Raw genomic sequence first — 13,496 nt, 5'->3', positions numbered from 1 at the left:
CACCGTGCACTGGCTCCGTTACACAAGGACGCCTGCCCTCCCTGCTTGCTGGAGCACACAGAGAGCGGGGCAGCAATGAACAGGGCCACCGATGACAAAAGTTTAACACCAAATAGACACAGACCAGAGGCAGCACGGAGCTGGCTCCTTAAAAAGCTCCTCAAAGCCACCCGAGAGTCCGCAGCACCCCGGGGCCATTGCACACCCCATAAACTCCCCACTTAGCCCTGGCCGCAGAAGGAGCTGTGGCTTCAGCATCCCAGCACCACAAGGCACGGAGCCCTCAACCATCGCATAAATTGGCAATAACAAATGCTGAGCTATTTTCTCGCTCACGGCTCACTTGTTTCCATCTCTGCCATGCAAGAAGGAAAGCTCGGCTGGCAGAAGTCCCTCACTACCTTTCTCCTGTAGCGTGCAGACCAAGCCCTGCCGTACGGCGCCCTCCTTCCCAAAGCCTTCCTGCCTCCCTCTCATCCCAGCAGATAACACCCGAGTGCTGCAGAGCCTGGGCAACCCTCCCCTGACCCTCAGCTCCTTGTCTAGAAAGCCATAATACACAATCCTGAAAATACCCCCCCAAAAACAGTGCTAAATTTCCCAGTTTTGCTCTGGGTCTCCAAGACCTTCACGCAAACAGCCGGCGACCAGCTAAACCTCAGGCACCAGCATTTGCCCTGCACACCCCAGAACACCGGGCCGCACTAAATAAAGGTGATATTCACATTAAATAAAGGTGATATTCCCACTAAAGGTGATATTCCCACTAAAGAGTCCCTCCCTTCGGGGGCTGGAGCCGAGGGAGGCTCGGGGTGCTGCTGCCGGCCCCGCAGCCCTGCAGAGGGTGCTGCAGCCCCGGCGAGGATTTATTGGGCTGTCCCCGCTCTGCCCAGCGGCACAAATATTTCTGGTGCTTAAAACTTAATAGTAATGTCGATTAGCCACACAATCCCCCTGCAAAACCCTCAGCCCAGCCCCTGAAAAGTCACAAAGCGTCACTGAAATAAAGCATGGAAACCAAAACCGACATTGGACCTCATGGCGACCATTAGGGCATCTCTAATTCATCACCAATTCCTCCATCTCATCCCAGTTTTTGGAGATGGGTTTATATCTCACTGGCTTTCAGAGCAAGCAAGACCCACAAAACCTTTACGGATACCTTCTTTGTAGGCTTCTTATTGCATTGGCAGCCAGAGCAGGGCTGCACTTGGCCTTGTACAGTTTGGTGACCGCTTTAAGAAGCAGGGTCAGCACAAGGACATGAGAAGGGAAGCCAAAATTTTAGAGGGACTCGTGCTCTTAGCACATCCCCAAAGGGTTGGTTGAGGTACTTTGCAGTAAAGCCCCCAGAGGGCAGTAAGGCAGTCTTCAGAAACCTCCCATAAAGCAGAGCCGGACAAGGAAAAGAAAGAAAAATAGCAATTTCATGATTACTCATGTAGATTCCCTGAGACTGACTTTTTGGAAGAGTTGGGGTGAATTTTGTAGCTGATTAAACAGCACGCTGCCACTCCTGAGAAGTTCTGGGCAGAAGCACGGGACGTGCCCAGATGCAGGCAGAGGCAGCTGTGGGAACTGCTGGGCACTGTCCACCCTCACACTCAGTGCATCAGCCACACAAAGAGCAGAGGAATGGTGTTTTTCCTTCTTTCTGTGCAAGTTGCTTAGGTCAGAGTCAGGCCTGCTTACTCACCCCATGCAGCTTGTTAATGGGATTCCCTGGGGCAGGAAGCGGCGGTGGGTCTGGGGGTGTATCTTAAGTACTGGCTGACCCCGTGACTAATAACAAACAGAGATAAAGTGAATCTGAGTGTCCAACTTCATATGTTAGAGGGAACGAAGAAAAGGAATGGATTCCATTTCCTGGGACCAAACCTACTTCTGACAATTGCAGGATTAAAATGAAGAGGGACCAATTATATATATACACCTGGATTCATGTAGGTTCCACTATCATAACACTACTTCTGTAGGTTGTGACTGACTGAAGGTCTCTTCAACAGCTGAAATGGTGACAAATTTCAGAACAGGAGTGGATTGCACGTTGGCTAAGCCGAAGAGCACACAACAGTTAACTAGGGAGTGACAGGACCCATGTTTTCTTCCTCAAAGTGAAATAAGTGGCTGATATCCCAGACAAGAAATCAAACCCAATGTGCCCATCAAGGCAAAGAAATTTACCTCTCCATATGACATTGACTCTCTTCATACTATGTGTCAAGACAGTTCTTGTGGTGCTGTACATCCTGTGCATCCTTCAGCACAGGCTTGGAAGGCACCTTGTGGCACTCATCACCGGCAGATTCACACCTACATTTTTATCTCCTTCTAGAGCTGGTTAAAGGCCTCCCTTCCTGCTCCCCTACATTCAGAAATCTGGCACTGCCCTTCCCAGAGCCATAAACCCCAAGAGGCCTGACTGTGAGGGAGGGACAGGCTGTGCGGCCTGCTTGCAGCTTCTTCATGGCCACTGACACTGGAAGAGGACCATGATGGAAAACCACGATGAAGAGAGTGGAAGAAAAGTGCAAACACTGACTCTTGCTGGAACAAGAGCACTCAGAGCTGCTTCCCTCTTGACACACTGTTTACATTAGCCTGTCGTGCATTTTTATTTGTTTAGTTTCTTTCCTTTTTGGCCACCGCTTCTTCTCAGGCTGGATCTGGTCTGTACTGTGAGTTCCTTGCGAGAAGACATGCGAATGTTTTCTCACTCTCTGCTGCCAGAGAACAGCATGGTCAGGCCAGGACCTGCAGACACCAAGCCAGGAGCCCCTCAGCTGACTGTGGGCCTCAAGGCCCACAGCTGAAGCCTGCAGAAATCCCAGCTTGGTAGGACAAGCTTACAGTTCTTGTCACAGAAAGTCATGCTTTCTGACAGGGTTATCCTGAAAGAAGTACTAAAACGGTAGCAAACCTCTTAGGGAACAGAGCGACGACCTGCAGGGATGTACGTGTTGCTATATAGCTCTACAAAATCGGGACATGCTCACACCACAATTGCATGAAGTCAAAGAGAGATAAAAGTCCAAAGGCAATGACGCAACAAATCCAAGTATCTGCCCATCTCCCTCTCCTTGGCTGGCTGCACTGCTCCGTTCAGTTTCTGCACGTTTTTTGTCCCTCCTGCTTTAAGCAATGCATATTCAGGTTCTGTCATCATTTGCCTTAAAAGAGAAAAACCAAAGGCAAGGAAAGGAGCTGGCTAACTGGCCCTCATCTGACATTAAATATAGACACACCAATCTTCCTGTTTGCCCTGACAGGATTAGATTTCTAGATTAAACCATGGGTGAGAATTCTTCAGTATTTTCATTTATAATAGTGAGCAGTTTACATAGCTTTTGCCTGAAATAGCTACATGAGCTGTAAGTGGGGTTGTGTTTCCTGTAGCACGACCACAGCAAGACCTGTTCATCCACACCGAGGCTTTCCCATCCAGAGGGTCAGAAGTGCCAGCAGCAAAGATTTTTGCAATTGCAGTGGAAATTAAATATTTTTATAGAGTGGGAAACCAAGTTCATAACAAAGCCTTTCCTACATGGCTGTAACACTGGCCTGCAGCACCCACTGCCATCGGTGTTCCTGTTTTTCACAGGGCTCTGCCAGTGCACCTCAGCCCCAACTTGCAGGGGTCCCGCAGCTATTCTAGCCCAGTCCAGCCTCGCTGCACTGACAGCAGATCATCGTCCTCATCCTGACCTTCTTTTCTGCTCTGCCAGGCCTGAGAGCAACACATGATGCTCTCATTTATGGGTAGCTTTGTGTCGGAGGCTGAGGCCACAAAATTCCTGCCACTGCTTGCCTTGAACAGGGAGAGCTACAGAGCAGCATCCATGTACCCATTCAGCTCGGCTGAGCTCAGATCCTCTTTCCTGAACCAAGGGCAACCCTCAAAAGGGTATGTTCCCCTCACATGTTGTCAGAGCTGTCTATCCTTAGTAACTGACAACAAATACAGCCCTCGTGTTTGTTTGTCTCAAAGCTCCTCCTTGCAGTCAATCAGTGAGAGCTGGAGACCTTTCTGCTCTCAATTCTCCCCATCTTGTGCAAGAGCTTCAGAGACGTTGCCCTTAAAAAGTCTCTAATTGCTCTTTGTTTCCCAGGAACATTGATTGTCCTTGTGTAACTACCAGAACACTCAGGAAACAGCCTGAGATGCCGTGAGACTACATTGGCCTGGCTGAACTGCATCACACCAGCTGCCCCAGGCTGCACAATGCTCATCCAGCTAAACCACGTTTGTCTGAACTTGGGGTGGCCCAGAAAAGAAACTGCAATTTTTAAACATGATATTAATGCAAAATTTTCAAGAAGGGGTTGGGGAAATCAGTGCAAGGTTGGCTGTGCAAGGGACTGACTGACAGGGAGGTTTTTGAGCTGCCTGAAGAAAATTTCTCAGCAAGCATAAAGTTTTTGCTAGCCTATCATTTAAATTCAAATAACCACACTGGACTGATTGCTCTCTGGAAAGGAGACACGACCAGAAGTTAGAATAGCATCGGTATCTGATACCATTAAGTAGATATTTGGCAGTGCTGCTAAAAGCCTGTATTCCCTTTAGAGCAGTGTGTGAATGAAAAAAACTGGTCGTGGAAAGAAACACAGAACTGGTTGGGAAGTCAGTTCTCTCACGACTGTAAACCCTCCCAGTTCTCCACATGGAACACAGAACTAGCACCTGAAACCCCTCTAAAGAGGGTAGCACTTGTATTACGTGATGGGAGAGGATCCTCCTGTCCTGACAGATTTGCAACCTGACATTAATTAGTATTTGGAAAGTAAAATTAAGGAGAAACAGTCAATAAAAGCATGTAGGTCCTTCTGCTATCTTTGTTTCCAAAAGGGCTGCCAAGCACCTCTTTTCTTCTTTTTTCCTTGAGCAGCATCTCCTGCTTCTGCCCTTCGCCTGGCACAGACCAGCAGTGACACAGCCAAGACCACTCCAAAGCCAGGTTACCAACATCTCAAGACTGAGAAAGAAACCTCTTTGCCCAAATGTCTGTCTGGTTTTTGCGACTGTACTGTCTGGGCTCTCTGTTGTGCTCTTTTGTTAATTACTTCTCTGCCTATGGTAGCAATACCTTTACACAGTTCCTGAAAAATACGAAGTTTTTGTATCTCCAGCTAAAGAATCCCCAGCCTCCCTAAGCAACCTACTCAGTGCTTTATTATACTTGGCATGAGAGAAGTTTCCTAATGTGTGTCCCCTGCTACAATGTTTTCAGTAGATTTTTTGTCCTATCTACCACCAACATGAGAAAATGTTTGTCTTCTTTCTTTTGCAGCAAGCTGAGAGGTTAGCATGCAGTCTTCTCAGAAAACACACAAAAAATAATATAATATAGTCCCTAGATTTATAATTAGTTTTGTTTTTCTTCTCTCAGCTCTCTTAAACCAATCTACAGCTTCTGGGAAATCTGGTATCTGCAGTTAGGCATAATACTCCAGACAAAGAAAAAAACAGTACTAATCAGAGAAAAGAGGCTGCTTCAGAGGCTATACTCATGCCTGTCAGTCCTAGGATAATGTTGGTCTCTGAACAGTCGCATGGCATTTGAAACACATTCATTTTGTAATCCATTATAACCACTAAAATCTTCCCTACCTGTGGTCTTGCAAGCCGTTCCCAAACTCGTATTTTTACAGTGGATTATTCATCCCTATTTTGTGCCTGTCCATACCAAATATTTTTCACTTTGGTTCCCCAGCTTCTGAAGACCACTTTGACTTCTGATCCTGTTCCCTCACATGTTTGCATGCCTCCTGGCATGATGCTGCCAGCAGGTTTGATGAGCATCATCTCTACTACACTTACGAAGCCATTAACAGCAAGACTGACTGCCCCAGGAGGGACCCCTGCAGCCCCCTCACTGCTCCCTTCTCATCTGATGCAGGGCCCCAAGGATTGTTCTGCAAATAGGCTTTTCCACGAGACTGTGCACCCATATTCCACCAGTTTCACCTGGGATGTATATCCATAGCTGGCTTATGAGCATCAGGCGAATGAGGATGGAAAACCTTACTGTACTGGGAAGATAGGACATCTCAATTTTTTTCCCCTGGTTGGTTATTCTACCAGAAAAAAAGAGGGCGGGCTGCTCTGATAGGATTTCTTCCTGACAGTCCTGTATGCCTGCAACTTATCGCCTTGTTATCTTTGAGATGCTGATGCAGAGATTATTTGTTCCACTTTTTCCAGGAGCTAGGTTGACTCCCATCCAGTTCCTTTCACCTCTCTCTCTCTCTTTTCTCTGAAAACCACCACTATGTGCATCCTTTTCCTGTGTTTTGAAATCTCATCCATTTTTCTTGGTATCTTAGAAACAATTTCTAACACTTCTGTAACTGTCTCAACCAGTTCCCTAAACAATGGGCTTCACCAGTTCAGTGAACACAAAGTAACTAAGCAAGCTGCAATCTTTAAAAGGTTGTTCTCTCCACTGCTGCTCCCAAGCCAACCCGTTCCTCAAAGCAGAGCAGCCACATCCATGCAATGCTGGGTCTGACCTAATCACCTTTGCCAGACCTCACTGTTTCTTCTCGCTCCTCACCTTCACCTGGGCAGCTCAGAAGCATCACCCACTCATTAGCAAGCAAAGATATTTCAATACAGTGCTGCAGACCCACCCAGGAGGTTGCCACAAAGCTCGTTTTTAATGGCCCTGAGCTGGTTTAATCCTACAGGCAAGCTCCTCCAACTAGCCAGGATGTTCTTCCCTAGCAGCCAAGTTATGGTGAGCTGACTTAACAGTCATCCCTCTGCACTGGTTCAGTCCCAAAAAGCTGAGTGAGGAAAGAAAATAACTCTTAAGTACCTAGCTGCTGGCCATCCCAGTCTTGATTTCTACTTGCAAATGCTTCATGAGTGCTCATGACTATAACCTTACAACACAGTCATGCATCTTGCTCTCAGCTAACAACTCAGAAAAAGAGGCACAAACGAATTCAATGACTTGCTACAGGTCAAAAAGAATGTGTGCAAAGAAGCGCCAACAAAAGATGCTAGCTGTCTTGTCCAAGTTCAGCGCCCCAGCTACAGCAGCATCTGTTACCCAGAACTAGGGTACTCCAGAAATGAGACAGGCTTGTTTTCGAAAGCGAACAAAGATATTTCCCCATACCTCACAGCTGAAACAGAACACTGGAGTAAGATACTAACATTTTGCTCTTACCTGTGGACTTTGCTAGCAGAAATAGGAATAGGCTGTCTGTCTGTCAGACAGTCAGTCAGTCTTTCTCGTAGAATCCTAGGCACAGCTCCTGTTATAACTCTGGCAAAAGGGCTGAGGAAGTGCTCTTTTTCATAATTGTTTACTTTGTCAGGTGTGTTCATTAGACTCAGATTGCATCAAGGAGCTCCCAGAAAAGCATGTGGGAGAATCACACCCCCCCCCCTGCAGGCTTTTCCCAATCAGGGGACGTGTCCTTGTGCCCTTGGCTAGGATCACGTGCCTTGCCATACTAAAAGAGCAGCATGTGTTCGGGTTATCAATCATCGGGCATGGGCCTCCTGGGGTGGCAGAAAACATTCAGAAATTATGGCTATTGCTAGAAATTTCTGAAAATCTGATTTCTCTCAGGCTGACAGGGGTTTTATTGTATTAAGTAAAGGAACAGAGTTTGTTTTGAGTTTTTTGGCAAACCTTTTCTGTAAGAACTCCATCTCAGTTCAAACTGTACTGTGTTCAGTCATTTTAACTGGATGGTGTTTACTGAGCTGTTCTTAGGCAGTGATTCATTCTGAAGAACTTCACAAAAGGTTCTAAAAACATTTAAGAAAATATTTCTAGATTTTCAAGTGAAAGACTGTAGAGCTGTACTCCGGTCCAGATGTCAACAGCAATCAGATGTCAGTGCCTTGAGGAATTCCAGCGCAAACTCTGCTTGCCACCCCCTCAGTTCAGATTTGCAAAGAGTAGAGGGTTTATACAGAGATCTCCTCCTAACCTGAGACTGTCCCAGGCAAATTCTCATCCCAGAGCTTGAAGCAATACTTGAGAGCCCTCTTTCCATTGCTAATTAACCTTCGGCAAGTTGAGGCCCCTTTGCAGGGACTCTCAAGTCTGCTGAAAGCCAGTCTCCACTGCTCACACATTGACATCATTTTTCAAACATGTTACATGGCAGCAAAAGAATCTGCTCTGTTTTTGTAAGTGATTTTTTAAAGTAATATTTATGTGGAGTGCCAGTGAGTCAGGGTCCTCATGCCCCAAATACACCCAGGAGGGATGTGTCACGCACAGCAGCAAGTGGAAACCTTCCCCTGCTGCCCTGCCATGGCCGCACAGCTCGGGGCTGTTGGGTGACTGCAAGAGACGTGAAAGAACATCCTGCAGTCTCCATTTCAGTCTTCTTCATTTCAACAAGGCTTCAGAAAGGGGGGCTGCTTTTGTGCCATGGCAGTTGCTCAGCAGAAACAGAACAGAGGCCAGCTCCACCCAAATCCCCCACCCAGAGCACTGGGATTTAGCCAGGATGACCACCACTTTGCTGGCCCAGGGGAGGAAACAGAGATCACCTGTGCTGAAGACGTGAGCTGCTTGGCTTGAACCTAAGGCAGGTGTCTGCAACTAATGCTGTCACAGCAGCCTCCATCCTTCATAAATCAGGGATGGGTGGGAGAGAGGAAACAGGGTCTGACCTGCAGTCCTGTTAGAGGCTGAAAAACAAAATTCTTCCCATCACATTCCCAGCTTCACGGCCTTTCAGTCTGTCCTGTACATGCCAAGAGTATCTTCCCCACCCTTAAGAGACCTTGCTTTAATTTAGCCCAAATTTAAGTCAGCACTTGAAATGATACCTTGCTGGTCAGACCCAGTTCACGTCCCTTCATCCCTTCTCCTCTGCAGTTTTGGGTACATTGCATCAGCCTGAATAGGGTAACTATCAATACAGGAATTACTCATACAGACATTCCCTTTGAAATGTGTGTGTTACACCATCTTCCTTTCCTCTGTTTTCCCATGTTTCAGTTTGGCTGGAACTGCTCTGGTTCAGAAGTGACCAAGATTACTGTAACTTTTGTGAAGGAAGTTAGTTACATTTGAAGCCAGCTATTTAGAAATGATGAATACTGCACAGAAAAACCATTAAGACTGTTGTTGGCCCAGAGGTCGTGACTGAAACAGACTGTTTGTCCCACAAGGAAACCTGGCTTTTTCCAGTTGGAAGCAAAAAAGCATTTTGGCAAGCAGAGGCGGCATACATGGGAGCGTGTCTTGCCGTGCCCACGCTGCTTCAGTCTGATGGATGGGATTTTACTCGCTCTACCTCCATGAAATGCCTTAAAGTTCACTAAATTCAACCATGCAAAAAGAGAGAAATCTGAGTATAATTATGTTCAGATAGACTGCACAGATTTCCAAGACAGCTCTCATCATTAGCATACTTTGAACCTCCTTGCAGACAGAAGGACACCGTTTTCAGGAAGCACCAGGCTCTGTTTAAGCTAGCAGGAATCTGCTTTAATTAGCAGCAGCCAGTTTTAAACCACTCCAAACCTCATTTGCATCACCAACCTTTCAGGCAGGGGCTTTGCTGAATGAACGGCGGGAGTCACTGGGTACCCAGGAGGCAGCATCATCTATCACTTACATGTCTCCAGGAGCAGAAGGCACTGGGGTGGAAAACCTCCTGCACCGAGCTGGAGTCTCCCCCAGCCGTGCTGTCTGACCAGGCACTTGCTTGTGCTCCAAGCCCTTGGGGGAGCGGGAGAAATCACTGCTGCATCCCTCCCAAAGTCAGGTCCAAGCCATGTGCCTGTCCCACGTGGAGAACACACCAGGTGCTCCTCAAGTGATGCTGGGGAAAAAGCACAGGTGATCCAATGGGTACACGATCAAGGTCTCACCTCTGGTCCCAACCCAACCATAGTTATTGACAGAACAATTTGCATGAAGGGATGAGGGAAACAAGGTTTACTTACAGCTTTCATAGACTTTTTTCTCCATCAGCTGCTCTGTTAAAAGAAAAATGTGGATATTAATTCACACAAAAATACCTAATTCCCTGAGGTCTGTGTATCCCCCATTCTGATTAATAAACCAGAAATTAAAACCAGCCTGATTTCCACCAATTATTTTATTATCAGTATATTGAGTTAGAAAATGTTCAGAAACTGTCATCCTGACCTCCTCTTTTCTAGGAGACTCGCTTTAAAGTTCTACTTTCTGAGAAATAATATATATATTTTTTCCCCAGGATGCTATTAATCAAGATGATTTCAGACTCGCCCCACTTCTACCTTCACACTACAAACACCAGAGCTAGGAAGGCACTAACTGCATGTACATAAGGAAGCACTGATATTTCCATGGAGCTGGGGCATTAAGAAGAGTGACAACAACCACAAGGCTGAAACAAAAATCCAGATTTGGCAACCCAGAGCAGGTCCGCTCTCTTTCCCACTTGCATTCAGTCAAGCTGTTGGCTTCACTCTCACCCTTTTCCTCCCTCTAATCCAGTGGGAATATATATTTGCGTATAAACAGGCTTCAGAGGCTACCCCAAATCCCTGGCAACTTCTTCAGGATTTGTGCTCTGGTTCACAGCCTCTGCCAAAACAATCCGCAGCGGGGTCAGATGTTACCGCTCCCAGCTCTCCGCTGAAGATCACCGCTCCTGCAGGTTGTGGTAACGCTCAGCAAACTTCTGGGTGAGCTTTAGAGAGAGGTTTAGAAACACCTGAAACCTCAGCAGAAAAAGTCACTGGTGCCACACTTAGAGCTTATAGAAGTAGGAGAAATTTCTCTCAGTAAGGGTGAGCACCGCAGTGCCTGTGCTCCAAGCAAAGCGTGCTTTGCTGTGACTTCTCTCCAAGTTCATAGAAAGCACTGAAAGACTGAAAGAAGAACGTGTCAAAGAAATAAAGAAGCTGTTCTTCAGTGAAAAGAGTTGCTCTGCAGTGCAAAGAGGGGCCTGGGACCCTGCTGGCTTGGGAAATCACCACCACAGAGTGAAGTTCCTGTGGTCTGGGGTTAGAAACGAGCTGAGTATGGTGGCACCGTACCTCTGGTACAATACATTGATCACAACTGTTGGTGGTTTAAGTTGGCCTTCCCACATCCGCTCCAAGACTTTCGTTGGCACATGCTAAGTAACCTCATCTTGTTCCGAGGAATACACTGAGGTTTTTGGTGACACAGCTTCATTGCTTTCTCCTAAATATTTAGCTGTGCAATCTCATGCTGTTCAGCTCTGGAATGTCTCAAGATGGAAGAGGGAAATGAGCCTGCCTGGAGCTGGGCCCAGCATTTCCCTGGCAAATGTACATCAAATAAAACAAAACATTTACAGACATAAATAGGAGATGAGAGATCAAAGGGGAGGAGGAAGGGGGAACCCAAATATCTCTCCTGCTGTGTCCAGCTTTAACTCAAACACAAATATTAGAGATAGGGGAGAGGAGGAGAAAATGATACAGAGAAGAGAGCGTGGAAAAGCTGTTCATACCAGCCCAATCTCAAACCCGTCAGGGAGACAAATGAGAACAGGCAGGTAAAAGTGCTGCCTTTTATGGGAAATTCCACTTGCAGGAATTCTCTCGGTTCTGCGTGACCACGTCTAGCTGGTCTTTTCCCCAGCATTGTCTGGTTCTGGATTCGCAGATCCTGTCTACAGATAACCACAGGAAATGTTTCCAGTTAGAGTCACTTTGCTTCTCACAGAGCAAAGAAGAAACCTAACAGAGACCTACCAAGAGAAGGCCCAGAGCTATTAGATTTACCTTAGAAGTAAAATTATCTGTGTTTAAACCAGCACGCTTAAGGCAAGTGGAAGAGGATGCAACCTGTCATCCACAGATCAGAAGGGAATTAACTCCACCTCTCTGTCAAACTTCACTTTTCTTTCCGATGTGGTCAAGAGACAGCAGCTGTGGTTTCTGTGTGGAACAGGTCTCCTAAGCTGTGGTTTCTGGGCGGAACAGGTCTCCTAAGAACCTGATTAAGATCTGCCACAAAACAGCACCTGGTGAGGACTTGATAGCTCTGTCCTCAAGCAGCAGTCATCAAAGAGATGCCAGAAGCAAAAGAACCTGTTTTGTTTTTTGTTTTTTTTTTTTTCACAGGTGTCCTCAGGTAACACTGCCTTCATGACCTTTGAGTCAACATGTTATGTTCTTTCGGGGAATTGCAGCTTTAACTTCTTTCCTCTGAAACTAAAACATATATTGTTTTAGCCACATTCCTTCCAGAAAGTGGGAATGTCTACGAGATGCTGCACTGGTGGCTCACACGCCAGGTCCATCAGAGGGGCTGCTGATAATCGCTGCCGAATTTGAGTCAACAAAAGGCTTTCTCTGTTCATTGTTATTCAACAACGTTGGGGTTTACAAGAAAAGAACAAATTGTAATGAGCAGATTTCTGCGCTCGCAATGAACCAGCCCCAGTGAAGGGGGTAATTAGCCAGACGAGCGTGGCTGGGGAGCAGGAGCCAACCTGGGGCACGTGTGCTTAACAGAGCCATCACAGAGCTCTGGCGGGGGGGTATTCTGGGAACCAGGAATCGTGGAAACTCACAGTGAGCTCAGAAGGAAATACAGATGGGGATCGGAGAGCGAAAGAGGCGTGGGGAGCCGACGTCGGCGGGGTTGCAGTAGGACCGCTTTTGGCCCCCGTACAAGCCCACCTCCATCGCGATTCCCTCTGCAAGTTCCCTGCAACTCCCATCCAAGTTGCAGGCCTTTCGGAGGCCTGGCTGCCTCTCACGTTTGCGTGTTGGGAGTACGAGGGCGTAAAAGCCTGTTTTCCACTTCGTGTCCTCCTGCACAGACTGCCGGGTCTGCAGCAATGAAACCCAGCCAGACCGGGCTGCTTTTAACTCATGAGCTAAGAGGAACAGAGCCTGGGAAAAGCTGAATCCCTGCTGCTTTAGGGTTTCCTCACAAACTTCAGCAAAAGGCAGCTCCGCTCAGGTTCACAGACTTTGTCAGACCAGGCTGTGCTTTGATCTTGGTCCCTCGCCTTGCTCAGAAGGAGTGAGGGGAACCTGCCCAAAGCCCCCTTGCGGGCAGGGCTGAAGGGGAGCAGCGGCACCACGCTCACACCACAGTACAGGGCCCGTTTGCTCCGCAGAGACCCCGAATTTCATTTCTGCAGAGCCTATCACAGAGCAAACAGAGAGCAGCTGGAGCCCGGGTAGCTCGTGAGACTTTTCCAGCTGGGAGGCCCCGGGGAGCCAAAGCAGTGGCAGCTGCTGTCCCCAGGGGACCTGCCACAGCCCCAGGCACCTCCGCTCGGAGCACCTGGAGGCCTGGTGACCTGGAGGCGCTCACCCCTCCTCTGCTTTGGGATGGACGGGGTGAGAATGTTTCTCCCTCCTCCAGTCCCTTCCTCACGGCCCAACCTCTTCTGATTTCTGCTCTTCATTTCTTCTCCGCTCTGGACACCACCCAGGGGTTGCTTCCTCACAGCAAATGTTGATCCGTGCTCGTAAGCAGCTGAGAAGTTGTACATAGGCCACTTGAACAACCCAGCAAGCTGAGGCGCAG

General features: G+C 47.6%; 1 protein-coding gene across 1 annotated transcript in view; it reads left to right on the top strand.

Moving 5' to 3' along the window:
* LOC137857764 (uncharacterized) overlaps window positions 1-13,496 on the top strand; it is a 150,423-nt gene that overhangs the window by 91,963 nt on the left and 44,964 nt on the right. The gene's annotated exons all lie outside the window — the stretch shown is intronic.

This window comes from Anas acuta, chromosome 5 (assembly GCF_963932015.1).
Source record: "Anas acuta chromosome 5, bAnaAcu1.1, whole genome shotgun sequence".
Classification (NCBI taxonomy): Eukaryota; Metazoa; Chordata; class Aves; order Anseriformes; family Anatidae; genus Anas; species Anas acuta.
This window is presented reverse-complemented; position numbering and strand designations above follow the sequence as displayed.